The 16,802-nt window shown below is 36.8% G+C and overlaps 1 protein-coding gene across 5 annotated transcripts in view; it reads left to right on the forward strand.

Moving 5' to 3' along the window:
• Positions 1 to 16,802, forward strand: part of npr1a (natriuretic peptide receptor 1a) — a 238,772-nt gene that overhangs the window by 50,544 nt on the left and 171,426 nt on the right. The gene's annotated exons all lie outside the window — the stretch shown is intronic.

Consider the following 16,802-nt stretch of genomic DNA (forward strand, 5'->3'; position numbering starts at 1 on the left):
GTTTCGTTTCATTCATTCATTAATTCATTCATTCATTCATTCATTCATTTTCTTTACGGCTTAGTCCCTTTATTTATCCGGGCTCGCCACAGCGGAATGAACCGACAACTTATCCAGCACATTTTTACGCAGCGGATGCCCTTCCAGCTACAACCCATCTCTGGGAAACATACACACACACTCATTCGCACTCATACACTACGGACAGTTTAGCCTACCCAATTCACCTGTACCACATGTCTTTGGACTGTTGGGGAAACCGGAGCACCTGAAGGAAACACACGCATTTTTTATGTCAAACAATAATAACTATTTTTAATTATCATATAGCATCTTTCATACATGAAATGCAACTGAAAGTAGCATTGGGCCGATATAAGACTGGATAAAAACATCATGGTTTTACAGTATTGTGATTACTGCTCTAAAATATATTCTTTTTAAATGTCTAGGTAAAAAACAAAACTTTTCTCCACTTTGAACCCAATTTATTTTATTTTAAGAAACCCATTTTGGAAAAGTAAACATGTCAGGCTAAATAATTTAAATGAATCATTGATTTCTGCTGTCTTCATTACGCCCAATTTACATGGGGCTTCAGCGTCAATGCTTGGCAAAGAGTGTGTTTGAAGTTGGTGCTGACGCAATCATCATAGCAGCGTCCGCCAATAAAATTAGTCCACAATCAGCTACTGTCTGAGCTGGTGTATTTGCATACAGCGTTTTGATTGGCTGACCCATCCGTTGGCGATTGAAAAGTTGAAAAGTCCCAACTTCTGCAGCAAGCAATGCCGCTAAAGCAGTGTCGACAAACCCACAATTTAGCTCGGCAACCATTAACAGGCGCGTGCACACATAGGGCTCAACCTGTGCTGTGCACATGCCCTTTTTAGTCTTGGATGGGAAGTGCCCTTCCAAAATGATCTGAAGTGCCCCCGCTACAACCCTTAACCCCCACCCCCCAGCTATTCAGTTTGCGACAACCCCTCCATCTCCCCCCCTACCCATTGCCGCACTCCCCCCCTCGCCCCCCGCTCTTCAGTTCGCGACCCATCAACTGATCCTATATCAACAACCCATACCCCCACCACACCCACCCCCACCCTCTATTTAGTTCGCGACAACGCTGATGCTATGTGTGCATGAGCCGTTAGTTCCAAAAACATTTCATTTCAGATTTATGGCAATTTTAAATGGCATCGTTGGATATTTTTTCTGCTGGAGATACTGTTGTCCTAAAAAACCTTACAACATCATTAAAAAAAAAAAACTTATTAGTACCTTACGGTATACAGCAGAAAACTTTGGCAGTTTTAAAACCCAAACAGTGTATACTTTGAAAATGGTTATCACCCCATGCCTAGCTAAAAATAATAATTAAAATAAATAAGTTAATAAAAATTATTTTTTAATTATTAATTAAAAATGTAACAAGATCATGGGCTTGCTTCAGCAAACACACATATTAGTACAAATTCTGCTTTTTACTGTTTTCACTAAATCCAAGAGTCCAGACACTTTTTCGTGCATGACTGTGTCTGGAGTTTCTATTTAGGAATGACCTCAGAGATGGGCTGCGCTCCACACGCTGCTTCAACTGGACTAACACTTTCAAAATCTCCTTCGTCCACGATGATTGAACGCTGCTGAACAGAAACCAGGTTGTTTCCATCGCGACAGGGAGCATCTGTCCAAATGCACACAGGCGAGTGGGTGCGACGAAACCCGTCACCTGTCGACTGAGGCACGCGTTTTCATTTAACAGAGAACAGAGCTGTCGACAAAAGAAAAACGAAGACCACACGTACCCACAGATAGATGCCACCCATCCACTCACAACAGAAACACTTCCACATGCTGCAATGCCCAGAAAAAAAACACACTCAACACCTTATTAAACCATTGCTTTTATAACTCAAAAAAAAATCAGCAGCTTTTACATGATGGTGCTAGATTTAGAGCTGCAGCATCTTTTTTTTTTCAGCGACAATTATTGTAAATTAATATTTGAGCAGCTACATAATCAAATAACTATAGTTGAAGTCAAAATGATTAGCCATCCTATGAACTATTTTTCTTTTTTAAATATTTCCAAAATGATGTTTAACAGAGCAAGAATTTTTTCACAGTATTACCTATGTATATATATAAAAAACATTTTAAGGTCAATATTATTAGCCCCTTAAGCATTTTATTTTTTTGATTGACTACAGGACCACTGTTATACAATGACTTGACTAGTTAACCTAATTAAAATAGTGAAGTTAACCTTTAAATGACACTTTAAGCTGAATACTAGCACCTTGAAAAATATCTAGTAAAATATTATGTACTGTCATCATGGCAAAGATCAAAGAAATCAGTTATGAGAAATTAGTTATTAAAACTATTATGTTCAGAAACCTGTTGAAAAGAAATATTGTCTCCGTAAAACAGAAATTTGGGGAAAAAATTGAATAATTAAAACTGAACAGGAAGGCTAATGATCCTGACTTCAAATGAATGTCTTTACTGTGCTTGATTCACAACAGCTTGTAATGTTTTATCATTTGGGTGGTAGTGGTAGGTTTTTACTTGAAACATGAGCAGGTCGTTCATGTTTGCATCATTATGTTACATCTGTATCCACACAGGAAGAGTTCTGGCTGTATCGTTTGCAAGGAGCTGTAGGTAGCAAATTAATTATAGCATTTTATGAGAGCTGTTGGAATAAATGGCAGATTGTGAAATGCAATAGAATTCAAAGCAATTAAATTTTTGAGTTGTATAAAATTCTGGGTTCCACACAATTCCTTCATGTTGTCCCAACACAAATCAGTGTTAAGATAACATTTTTTTTTTTTTACAAATTTAAGTGGATTGAACATAAATCAATTAAATTGTCCCCCAAAAATTTCTTGATTAGGCTAATTTAAAATAAGTAATTTGCAGAAGCATTTTTTGAGTGTATAAAATACTGTTATGACAGATATTTAAATCTCTATGTAATTTTTTTAGAGGCTAATACCCCTAAATTTACCTAATGCTGATGTTAATGCAAAAAATTTCAGAACCAAGTATAACAATAATAATTTGCATGCATTTGTACATATGTAGCATGATTTGATGTAATACTTTTTCCCCTCAGTTGGCAGAACCAAATGGTTACTTGAAATGTTACTTGTTCAGAGCACTTTCTCCAGTAAAATTTTTATTTGGGTCAAACTGTCAAGTATGGCTGTATGATAAAGATGATATCAGTATACATTGACCATACACCATTGTCAACAACCCTAAAAAGTTTGGTCTGAAGCGATATGGGTGCAAGTTTGTCATTTCCAATGGACTTGCGCGCAAATAGGCCGACCGCACATGGTGTTGTGACGTATGCGCATTTTCCAGGTGCACCTTGTTGAAAAACATGGAGAACTTTCCAGAATACTGCTTGTGCACCATGGTTGATGCAAATAGAACTACCCAATCTGCATCATACTTTGTATGGGATATACACATTTCAGTTATAAGGGTAGACTAATGGTGCAATCACACTATGCTACCCGCACCGTGCCCCGATTCGTTTGAGAAGTGTGAGTGCTCTGAATCGGGCTCAGGCGCAGTTCAGTTGGCCGGCCCTGACCTGGTTGGAAAAGGTGTGCCAGAGCAGGTTTTGCAATGACGTAGTACGCTTATAGTGTTGATTGCAAATCGCGCCTGAGCCTGAAACTGAAGACATGACGTGACTTTTAGGGGACTGTTTATTGATCATTTTTAATTTTCAAATAACGCAAACTGTCTTAGTTTATTAAAGACAAAACCCCTTGCTGCATGTCAGCTCCATCTTCACGAAACCTCCTCCTAAAACCTGCACACCAGGGCTTTTATGACTTTATGATATTGACATTTATGACCCTCAAAAGTGGTGTATCTGTTCAGCAAAGTCTCTGACTGCATGTCACTGCATCCCAAACTACTAAAAATAATACAAAACGATATAACTAAAGCAATCTCCACTGTGCTGAGAGCGTTTCACTTCCTGTTAAAATGCGGTGGGTAAAAATGCAATGTGAGTGCAGGCCGAGAGGAAGAGGGCATGGAGGACAATCGCATTTTGGCACGGTTCAAGGCAACTGTACCTAATGTGAGTGCACCCTAATTACCTCAGACAAACACAACGCACCCAAACACTGCAGTGCTTTTTACTTTTCTCCATAAACTTGCATCGGAGCTGCAGCAATAGTTTGTCTGTTTGTCGTCTTCTGAGAAAACGGTTGATGGTCACTTAGTTACAAGAGACAACAGGGGAGCACGGGCTCAAAATGCATCGAACATGGTAAAGAAAACCACGCACTTTTCATCTTCAGGTCAGAATAACAACACGTGAAAATGGGTCCGATGGCTAGCAGCAGTGAGGAGTTTGTAGATTAAAAAGGATTTAAGGATGTTGCCAGAGTGGCTTTTTGGTTTTTTTTTTTTTCTTGTGCATCCACCCACTAGCAACCCATCTGAAAGATTTTTTAGCATAGTGGTGATATAGGCATCCAACTTTCTAACAATTTGTTATGTTGTTATATATATTTGAATAATGATGGTTAGTTTCTTTACTTGAAAGCTAAGATTTGATTATCATAATTTGTTTTGTTGACTAAGTTTATGGTTTAGTGTATCATTATTTATGACATCATAAAGTTTGCTTTGATTGTTTTGCGTTTACACTAACATTGCACACACTTTGTGACATTTTATTTATCGAGTCTCTTTAACAATGTTTATTTTATTATAAAGAGATCAGATATGTAGTTTAAATAGTTTTGTTTTTGACTATTAACACTTAGTCTTAGTAATGTTGGTAAATTATTTGTCTTAGTAATGTTGGTAAATAAAAAAGGGGTTAAACAAAAAAATCCTAATACTCCTAAATGAATTGTTAAAAAATATTCAATAACTGTCGATACCAAATGATATGAAACGTGATGTTGTGAATTTTTTTATTTGCTGTATCACCCAGCCATAATTTCAAGACATGCAATCTACAATTAGAAGTACAGTTGGGAAGTACAGTTCCCAGACCAGTGCAGTGATTGACAGGCCACACATACACAGCAAAACATTAGATTCCTTCATAAAGAGGAGCTGCGCCAACTCTCAAAGCACAAATAATGTCTACAAAACAACTGCAATTACATGTTTCAAACAGAGATGGCGACAAAGAGGCAAATCTTACAGACTGCAGCTTTAACGTGACACTGAGCTGTCATAACTATTTTTTTTCCACCATAAAGGAGAAAACATCCCAGACAAAAGCAGCTGCAGCTTGATAAGTGTGAAATGACATTTGCAGATCTCAGACTCCGAACTGTAATAGCGTTTCGTTGAGGCCTGTGCCAGCTGGAGCTCCAAGCTCATGTCAGTCATTGAGATGCAGCTGCTAATGATGGCTTGGGTGGGGTTTGGTTGGTGACATTCAGCAGCAGGATGAGCCAAGCTTCTCACATTAAGCTGTTGATGTCTTTCTTCAGACACCTGTTTTTGCATCATCATTGCCATTTGTGTGTGATAATTCAAATCTTGTATTGATTCTTCAGATGAGCCCCAGCGTGAGGTGTGTTCTATTGATAAAAAAAATGATTTTTCTTTCTTTCTTTCTTTCTTTTTATTTATTTATTTATTTGTTTGTTTGTTTGTTTATATATAAATATCAATAGTTTTGTTTGTTTGCTGTTTTTTTGGCAGGTTTTGACCAGTTTTGAAAAAATAGATAATGCTATAAGTGACAGCAAGTCCCATATCTAAATGAGATTTAAACAATAATGGTATTTGTCACAGTTTATTCCATGGTCTGTTCTTCATTCTTATTATTTGCTGAAAAAAAGGTGTCCTAGGCATTAAATGATCACAAATCTAGTGAAAAGGTGATGATTATGATCATATGGCAATGTAAACTCTGCCAGTTTTTGAAATTAACTACCACATTTATTTACAAACGTGAGTCCTGATATGTCCCGTTCACAAAGCAGCTTATGGTGAAAACTGCAAGTCCCCTTGAAATCAAAATAAAGTTGTTGTTTTTTTTTAGATGTTAGTTTCAGTATGTCAGTCTTAAGGATATATATATATATATATATATATATATATATATATATATATATATATATATATATATATATATATATATATATATATATATATATATATATATATATATATATATATATATATATAAGCTAGTGGTTTACCTGAATATGTTTGCAAATATTTAGGAACCTTCTAAGTGGACATTCTTGTTTCTTGTCTTTAAGCTGCTAGTTTAGCTAATTACATTTTAGTCATGAAAGCTCTGAAAGCATGTGTCTGTGACCAATATGTGAACTCTGGTGGGCAGTAGCAGACTCCGAAATCAGATGCGGATTCAGAGTTCCACATAGGGTGGTTATTAATTAGCAAATAATAATACAAAAAGTATAAATAAATATTATGAACGCGAACATTAGGTGAACAGATTACACTGTAAACCCTCCTAACAACATGCTACATGGTGAGATTTGCAGTGATATGCAATTTGGCTGTTTGCACCAGACGAAACACGGCAGAAATTTAAATAAAGCCATTCAGAAGCACAGAAAACTGCACTTAATACACTCCAAAGAAGTGGTAAAGTTTATTATCTTATTAATACGTATTAAACCTCTTTAACAATATTAAATGTGCATGCTGTCTCACTGATATTTGTTGGCTTGCACAGTTCTAAATTTCAAATGGTATTTTTTATTTTCAAGATCTGAGGTAAACTATCTGATGCTGCTTTCAGTATTATGGCTATAAATGTCATGTAAAATGGCTTACAAACTCACATTATTAGCATTTAACACTGAATAAAGCACATGAGGCGTACCTGAGGCAGGGCTCGAAATAGCGACCATTTTGGTCGCATATGCGCCCGAAAATTAATCTATGCGATCTCATAATATATATGGGAGCATTAGTGCGACTGCAGATAATGGTTGTAGTGCGACCTGTTTAGATTTTTTCTAAAAATGTGCTGAATCGCTTTTCCCTGCCGCTATATTGGTTTATATAAGCTGTCAATCACTCAAGGTATTCCGCTGTCAGATGACAGGGAAGGAGCTTTTATGACCACGGGAAATGCAAACGGCTGAAGTGTGAAAACTTAAATCACACAGGTTTGCAAACCCCACCTAAAGTTGAGGCGCAGATGAGAGCGATCATGACATGTGGTGAATATTGATCCGCCAGCTGAGATCAGTCGAGTACGTGCTTCGGAGAAAGCGCCCGAATCTCGATGCGTTGCGTTCACTGCGTGTTCAGCGCAAATGTCCACTAAAAGTCAAATCTAATACTGTACATATCATCGCCAAAGAAGCTCGACTTTACTAAGTTTACACTGAAACTGTGGCTCATAACAAACAGCGGTATTGCGCCGGTGGTCATCGCAAGAATCCTGCTCTGCCTGCTCATAAATTGGGTCGGCTGACTCGCCTGCTTTTCCACTAACACAGAAAAAATGGAGATCAGCTCAGACTGAACATTTAAATTGACACAAACTGAAACCAAAACTTTTAAAGATTGATAGAAGTGAGACTTTACTTACTTTCTTTTGTTTATTTTATTCTTTTTTGAGGTGTATATATATTTTTATTTTTATTTTTTTGTTACTGATGACTGTTTTGCAGCTTTCAGCCTTGAATTTAATTATTTATTATAATCTTTTGTTTGTTTTGTAGCAGAAATATTATTTATTAAACTGACATGCATATATAAACAGCAGTACAAAATAAATATTTCTTACTGCAATGCTTCATTTTTGTTTGATGCAAACTATACATTTATTTTTTATAAAGTAACAGACTTTTTATAGCAGATAGCTTGCATTCAAGCGCATTCAAGGCAGCATGATGATGACAAATGTAATTCATTGTTACTATTATTGTCATTTTCATCATCATTAATATTTTATAATTATTTGACATTCATTTTGGAATTATTGCACACAAATATCAATGTCATCTCAGCATTAGTTATAGTTGTTTCTGGTTTTTGTTAGTCATAATTGATGTTGTTTTAAAATACAATAAATCCCCTAAAATAAAATTTGCATCATTTTTGGTGGGTGCTCCTAAATTTTTTCTGGTGCTCCTAAATTTTTAAAGTTGGGAGCACCGGTGCTACCAAGTAAAAAAGTTAATTTCGAGCCCTGCGAGGTGATCATTCTCAGTTTATCCTGCTGTTCAGCTGCAAGAAATAGAAGCCTTTCTAAAATATAAATTAGAGATGTTGGTTAGGACAAAAATTTGGAAAATATTCCTTCCATCATGTGCCATTTCTTTTATTTAGAACATGATTTAAATCAGCCTTTAGGCTCAATACTCAGACTCACTCCTGTTGGTGCCATCAATCTAGCAACCTGCGATTGCGTGTGTTTTAAACCAGGTGTTCAATACCTAGTTCAACCACTGGGTTCCAAACTTACATACTGCACCTGTAACCCTTCAAGAAGCTATTTCTATTATCGCTTGTGCTCAACCACTCTCAGTGACAGAGCTGTGATAAAAACAAAACACTGTTGTTGGCTGTTTTTTTTAAAGGAGGAGGAGCTATTCTGTCTTCATTTTTCAGTTCATATTACGTCAAATATTAACCAAAAAGTATGAAAGTCGGTTCATATTTCATTAAAGTCCACTCGCTTTCAAATTTCTGGCCTCATTACTGATGTATCCTGTAATCTCTGTCATTTATAACGTATGATAAGCATGTTTGTGACTCACGTTTAGGGGGTCATTGGGCAAACGCCGGTGGTTTCAATCATTTCCGATAAAAGAGCCCATCTGTTCCCTACACGGGCCCAGAGTGAACGAATGGTAATTGTGCTCGGTTGTTGAGACATGTAGAGTTTGTCACCCCCGTTTCAGAGGAGTGTTTGTAAACAAAAGGTGACTGGCACACAAATGCAGCCATTGGGTTTTCTGGTCTTTGCCAAACCCTTTAAAGACCCATGAGAGGCTCAGAGAAAGGAGAAGAGGTGCCTTCTGTGCAAACCGACAGTCTGGAGTTCCAGTCAGATCTGATTGGAGGTGTAATTCATCAGAGCCACTCGCCCTTCTGCCACCTGAGCTCAGTCCTGGGTCAATGGCAAATTGCCTAGTGCATGCCTGGTATGTTCTGATTACAGAGAAGCTTTCCGTAACAACAGATTTTCTTCATTATAGATGCCATTATAAGGTCAGTGGGTACATGTTTGCAGATTCTTGGCTCTTTAAATATTAAAGATGGACTAATGGAAAATTCTGGCTGATTTGATAAGCTCATTATCATTGTCATGACTAATTAATAATTATATTATATTATATTATATTATATTATATTATATTATATTATATTATATTATATTATATTATATTATATTATATTATAATGTGTCATATTATATTATAATGAAAAATAAAATGCAGGATATTCATCAATATCTTTTCAAATTTCATTTAAACATCATTGTTTAAAATATATAAATAAACAATAATTAACTAAACAATATTAATTTTGAGATTTGATCAATATTAAATAGTACATTTTTTTTTACTTTATGAAAGATTAGGGTGGGCTAGTATTATATTTATACCAGTAATTGTTTTCATGTTATGGTTGATAAATAAAAATTATATTATATATTTTGTGTAGTTTAAATTAAAAGCAAAATTCATAACCAGAAATTAATTTAGACATCGCAGTGTAAGAATATAAAGTATGAAAATTGGACATTAGATTTAAGAATCGGCAAAATAAATGACCAATGTTGTTTTATTCTTAGGGTTTATTAAATATTAGGGATAGACTAGATTTAAAATATGCTGATAATTATTTTCATGTCGTGCTCCATATTATAATATAAATATTAGGTATATAATATTCATTCATTCATTCATTTCATTTTCGGCTTAGCCAAAAAAATTATCCTTATGTTATTTAAAAAGCAAGCAATATATTTAACAGTATATGGAAACTATTAGATTTGCAAAAGATTGCAATTATAAGTGTTATTTAATTATTTGTGCCAAGGGATGGATTAGTATTTAACATATAGTCTTTTGTTCAAATTATAGTCGTTAATAGATGATTTTTTAAACATGTTTCATCCAATGATTACACAAAAATCATTAGTGTTCTTTAAGCATTAGATGTTATCAACTGTAAATATACACTCGTCGGCCACTTTATAAGGTACACCTCTCTAACTGCTCGTTAACACATTAATCACATGGCAGCAACTAAATGCATTTAGGCATGTAGACATAGTAGAAACGATCTGCTGCAGTTCAAACCGTGCATCAGAATGATGAAGAAAGGTGATTTAAGTGACTTTGAAGGTTGCATGATCTACTGGGATTTTCACGCACAACCATTTCTAGGGTTTACAGAGAATGGTCCAAAAACAGAGAAAATATCCAGTGAGTGGTAGTTCTGTGGGTGTCATTGCCTTGTTTATGCCATAGGTCAGAGGAGAATGGCCAGACTGGTTTAAACAGATAGAAAGGCAACAGTTACTCAAATAACCTCTCGTTACGACCGAGGTATGCAGAAAAGCATCTCTGAATGCACAACACATCGAACCTTGAGGCGGGTGGGCTACAGCAGCCAAAGATCAGACCGGGTGACACTCCTGTCAGCTAAGAACAGGAAACTGAGGCTACAATTTACACAGGTTCACCAAAATAGGACATTGGAAAAACGTTGCTTGCAAGTCTCGATTTCTGCTGCGACAATCGGACGGTAGGGTCAGAAATTTGGCGTCGATAACATGAAAGCATGGATCCATCCTGCCTTGTATCAATTGTTCAGCTGATGGTGGTGGTGGTGTAATGGTGTGGGGGGTATTTTCTTGGCACACTTTGGGCCCATTAGTACCAGTTGAGCATCGTGTCAACGCAACAGCCTACATAATAATTGTTGCTATTCATCACTTTATGACCACAGAAAGATTCGCATTATGGATTTGCAGCTGACAAATCTGCTCCAGCTGTGCGATGCTATCATGTCAATATAAACCAAAACCTCTAAGGACTATTTCCAGTAAATTGTTGAATCAATGCCATGAAGAGTTAATGCAGTACTGAAAGCAAAAGCGGGTCCAACCTGGTTAGGTGTACCTAATAAAGTGGCCGGTGAGTGTAAATGTAAAATACAGGAAATACGCATGCACATATTCCAAAACTGTCCAATAGCTACAAAACAAACAAGCAAAAACACATTGCAGCAACTACTACCCTATTAAATAAGCTGTTTAAACTTCATTAAATACTGTTGAATCAACTTTACATAGAATAATACTAAAAGGTAACAAATTGTCCAAGGCTGTTGATGTCTTTTAGGGAAAGTCTGAATCGAAACCCATTTTATGTATGAAGTCTCTCTGTCTGTGCGACATGAATGTGCTTAGTTTTCTTTTCACAAAGATTGTTTCAAGGCCGTGCCGATGATGAATGTAGCATGCTAGTCAAACATTGCTCAGCCGCCCACCTAGCAGGTCTAATTAACTCAAAGTTTCTGTTTTCTCTGAAAGCTTGAGGCTTTTCCAGTAAATGTAGCAGTGCATCATTAATTCTGATGGTATGACGCTGGACAGCTATTCATCACAAGGAGAAATGAATGACATTCCCAGTGCATTAGAGCATCAACCACCTTGAAGACAGAGAATGCAGAGGACAGGATGAATATGCTCCCTTACAGTAGTACTGACATAGCTCGGCTACACGATAACAGACGGTTAAATTTATCTCTCCTACGTGCCTGGACACGCTTGTCACAAAGGCTTTTCTTTAATCAGGATCTGTCACAGGACTTTATTAAGAGAATGAAAACTGACAGCTCGGTGGCTGAGGGATGAGAGGCATCAGTTTTGGCCAGGTTTATGTTTTTATTTCATCTGAATTGTGTTTGATAAGGCTGAACATTTCATGACAAATCAGTTCACATGAAAATGTTTGAGTTAGCACCCACTTACATACTCATTCCGCACTTTTTTAAATCAGCTTGAGTTTTTCTATTGCTGAACAAATTCTTCTGTTTTGATAAATGTTGGTAAATATCTGTTCAGCATCGATATCGCAATTTGCTTATCCGCAATAGTCACATGGCAAGATATGCAATTTTTAGTCTGAATTACAGCAGGAGCTACAGAATTGTATTTAATTACTGCATTCATTAAGAATTTATACTTCATATTTTTGTGTTGTTTAAATCTACATTTCAAAGTGAAAACAATATTATTTTACCTACCCCACTGGCAGAAACTTTTAGTTGTTTTAAGGAAAAACTCTTCCTTTTGACTTATAAGTTAAAAACAAAACAATACTTGATCTAAGAATTTTGATATATTTAGACAAGACAAAGCAAAGTAAAAACCTATTTTGGCATTGTGACTATTCCGTTTCTGTACCTATATAAAGTTAGACTCACCAGAAAAACTATCTTGTAAAAACTGTATTCAAATAGGAATATTTATTGCAGAAAAATAAAATATAGCAATATCAGATTTGTCCAATATCGTGCAGCCCTAGTTGGTGTGGTAGCCATTTACTTGCTGGGCAGGACCCTAGACTGTAAAATAATACAGACGTAGTTTCTGTGATGTGACCCATAGCTTTCTGAAGAAGGCAAATAAAGCTACAAGTGCGCATGGCCAATCGTTGCCATTTAGTTTGCGCGTCTTCACACCGACCGGGGTTAACCAAAAAATGGCAAAGAGGCAGGGCATGAGCGGAGCTACAGGTGCCTGTTAGCATTTTGCTCAGACTGGCTTTTTTGGGGGGAGAAACGCATAATACTTCATTACCTGCAATTTCATTTGTGTTCTGAACTCTTGTGCTTGGTTGTACACTATAACAATAAAGTGTTTAGTCTTTTAAAAACACTGCTGTAACACATTGAGCCACTAAGCATTGTTCTTATGACGTTTTTCTACAGGAGGAAAATGCAAATTACTTCCAAATACTTTAAACATAGCCTGTGTTATTAAATGCAAGGCATAACACTGTATGACGTTTCAGATGACTGTAACTTACAACTAATTAATCTTTCAGTTTCTGGAGTGCATTCAAGAAAATTATAAATGATAAATGATCTTAAATAAAACAAATACCTTTATAGATATGATTTATAAGTATATAATTTCACACACCTGGTAAATGGAGGACACTTGAATGGTTTGTGAGCACAATTAAGTGCACAGCATGTCATATTATCTGCTAATTGTAAGAAATAACTCCAAAAGGCAATTGGCTGTGTAAAGCCACATAAAACAAAACAAAAATATAATGGATATGCCGAGTTCAGCGGCTAATCAGCAGGAATGATGTGACGCGACCAGTGAGACCTAGCTACCACTCAAGTGGACATGTATGCAGACTCAATATAATGTAATATAAATGAATCAATAAAAAATTACCCCCTCACAGTTGTCATGAAGTTTAATATTAGCTATATACACCTCTTACGGTCCCTAGTTTAAATACCACTCGTGAACCAAAGACAACGTAACACAAATAAACAATGGCCAAATTTCTCCAGCTACAGTAAATTATTTATTAACATAACATAACCAGCAAAACCCAACAACATAATAAACAACAAACAAGCTAACCTAAAGCTGGTTGGAACGTCCCACTCCAAACAGAAATCAAAAGGAAATATAAAGAAGAACACAACAAAAAAGCCGTCAAAAACTGTGGTGGCGTGAAGGAATGAGGGATTGCGAGAAGTCTGCTTCTGTCTGTTTTAAAGGCCTGATGCCAAATCAACCAATAGAAAACTAAAAAGGGAAAAAAGACAAACAAGATCAATCGAAAGTAATAATTAAGGGCAGGCGTGAACGCCACACACAACACCAAAATAAGTTTTTTAATCAGGCTGTTAACACCTTTTTCTGCTGTAAGGTTGGCCGTTTTAACACTGGGGTCATTAGAAATTGCTCTAACATGGAGCTTGGCCTAGAGGAATTTTTAAAAAATTGCAGTTTCAGTTACTTCCGTATTAGCTTCACGAGGGAGGGCGGGATGTTGCCGCTTGGACAAGGACTAGATACTAGGGGAGAGCAGGGACGAAAGTAACATGTTATGAAATTAAAAAAAGCAATTTTCTCAGAGCCTTGACAACATTTCGGTTCAAGTTCAAGTTGCCTTTTAATGTCATTTCAAGAATATACAGTGCAGGATACAGTGAAACGAAACAATGTTTCTCCAGGACCAAGGTGCTATATCAAACAACATAAATGTACAACATGACACAGGACTGTGCACTACTATAAGAAAGGCTAGAGCAGGGGTGCCCAAACTCAGTCCTGGAGGGCCGGTGTCCTGCATATTTTTGAAGCAGCTAATCAAGCTTATTCTAGGTATACTAGAAACTTCAAGGCAGGTGTATTGAAGCAAGTTGGAGCTAAACTATGCAGGACAGTGGCTCTCAAGGACCGAGTTTGGACACCCCTGGTCTAGAGAATGAAATAAAATAATATAAAGTGAGATAAAAAAAAATGTATGAAATAACTATGAATAAGAGCGCAATGTGTGGTTTGTACAACATGCAGTGCAAATAAGACAGGACAGACAGGAAACAGTAATGCCGACCAGTACACTGTGGATATTGAGCAAATGAAGCAGATATAAATACTGTACATGTAAACATTTATCAATGAGGTAGAAATGTTGTACAGAGCAGTGTGGAAATAGCATTTGTGCAAATGTTGCTGTCATCATTGTCCATTTATTTGTGTGTGTGTGTGCGTGTGTGCGTGTGTGTGTTCAGTTTCTTCATGTTTAGAAGTCTGATGGCTTGTGAGAAAAAACTGTTGCACGGTCTGTATGTGAGAGCCCGGATGCTTCTGTATCTCTTTCCAGACGGCAGCAGAGTGATGTGTTTGTGTGAGGGGGGTTTGTGGTCAGCCACAATGCTGGTGGCTTTTCGGATGCAGCAAGTGGTGTAAATCTCCATTACAGATGGGAGAGCAACTCCAATGATCTTCTCAGTCGTCCTCATTATCCGCTGTAGTGTCGTGCGATCCGATACGGTGCAGTTCCCAAACCAGACAGTGATGCAGCTGCTCGGGATGCTCTCGATGGTTCGTCTGTAGAAGGTTGTGAGGATGTGTGGTGGAAGATGAGCTTTCCTCAGCTTCCTCAGAAAGTAGAGAAGCTGCTGGGCCTTCTTTGTTGCATCAATGTGTACCGCTGTTAAGTCCAGATATACACTTAAAAAATGCCTTTTGCTGCCTGATCAAACTACTTATTTAAAATTTTAAAAGATTTTAAACATCATAGTTTGGGGCAACATGAAGGAATTGTGTAGAACCCAGCATGTTTTACAGTGTAAAAAAGTTGTTTATAATAGTTGTTTACAATATTTACTACTATCAATATTTGTCGGTTTACACTACTAGCGGCATGCAGCAACAAACCATCAAGCGACCATTCATTTGAATGGAGAGCTAGCAACTTCCAGCAATCTCCAGCTACATGAGCGACAGCGACAAAGTTGAGAATGCTTCAACTTTATGCAAATGAGGTGCAAACAATCAATACAGTCAGTGTAATTTTTGGGTTGTAGACCTACATAGAACAAATAAATAGCCACAATGACAGAGCATCTTAGTAATCAAGGGTTATATGTACCGTTACAGTTTATATGTAGTCCTTTGCCTCCACATTGTTTATTTTCAGCAGCAAGAAAACTCATTCGCTGTCGATGAATGTCATTCGTAAATGTTACCCAAGCAACCTGAAGGTGGGAACGCCCACTAGAGACTTCAATTGCCAGCCAATGGTGAAAGGCAGCTACAAAGTCGCCGCTAGCGTGAATAAGGCATTACCCTCAATGTCATTCAGTAGTCTCCTGATGCTATCATCCAGGTTCAGTATTTTGCCAGACTTCCTGTAGGGTCCTGCAGGTTTTTAGTCAATTATGTGAACAATTGTGGTGTATAAGTGTAATTTGCTATCTGTTTAATACCCACTAGTAAAATATAGAAGTTTCTATCTGGTGTCTTAATTATTCTTTGTTTGTCTGTATGTTGTTATTGTTTTTAGGACAATGAGTAGATGTGTTTATTGTGGCTGTGTTATTGATTTGCTAATTAATAAAGGCCCATCTCCGCAGATTTGTGCTGTCAGCTTTCATCAAAACTTCAGATCTGCTCTGATGTTCTTTGAACACTGAAATCTCAATTCCAGTCCTCACCAAGATTATGATTTGGAAACTCAATATTGTATTAATGTCACCAAGCCTTATTGGAATGGCAAGCCGTTCTAACAATGAAGCAATAACATGTTCTGATATATATTTTTATGCTTTAAATAACCTACTAGTATCTTTTCCATTACTTTCTAGTACTTGCTTATTAGCTATACAATTGTTTATTCCTAATTAATAGTACATATTGTTTAGGTGCTGTTACTTTGTACTTATTTATTACACTGAACTGGACATTTAGGTCCAATCCCAATTTTACCCCTTACCCCACCTCTAGTTTTGCGCATTCACATGAAGGGGTAGGGGTGTCCCAAGTCTCATTGGCTTGAAGGTGTAGGGCTAAGGGGAAGGGCTAGAAAGCCCTTGAAACTGAGATTTTTCAGGACCAAACATAAGGGGAACCAAAATTTCCCAGAATACACCCTCTACAATGCCAGCTTTGCTGCACACGAGCCAGGAAATGCACAAATTAGTATTTTTGTCATTTTTACAAATTTTTTACAAACATGCATATGTTTTAATACATTTATAACCACCTTCATGCTTTACCGTCATGCTAAAATAAAAAAAAAAAA

Source organism: Danio rerio, chromosome 19 (assembly GCF_052040795.2).
Source record: "Danio rerio strain M-AB ecotype USA chromosome 19, GRCz13ab, whole genome shotgun sequence".
Taxonomy (NCBI): domain Eukaryota; kingdom Metazoa; phylum Chordata; class Actinopteri; order Cypriniformes; family Danionidae; genus Danio; species Danio rerio.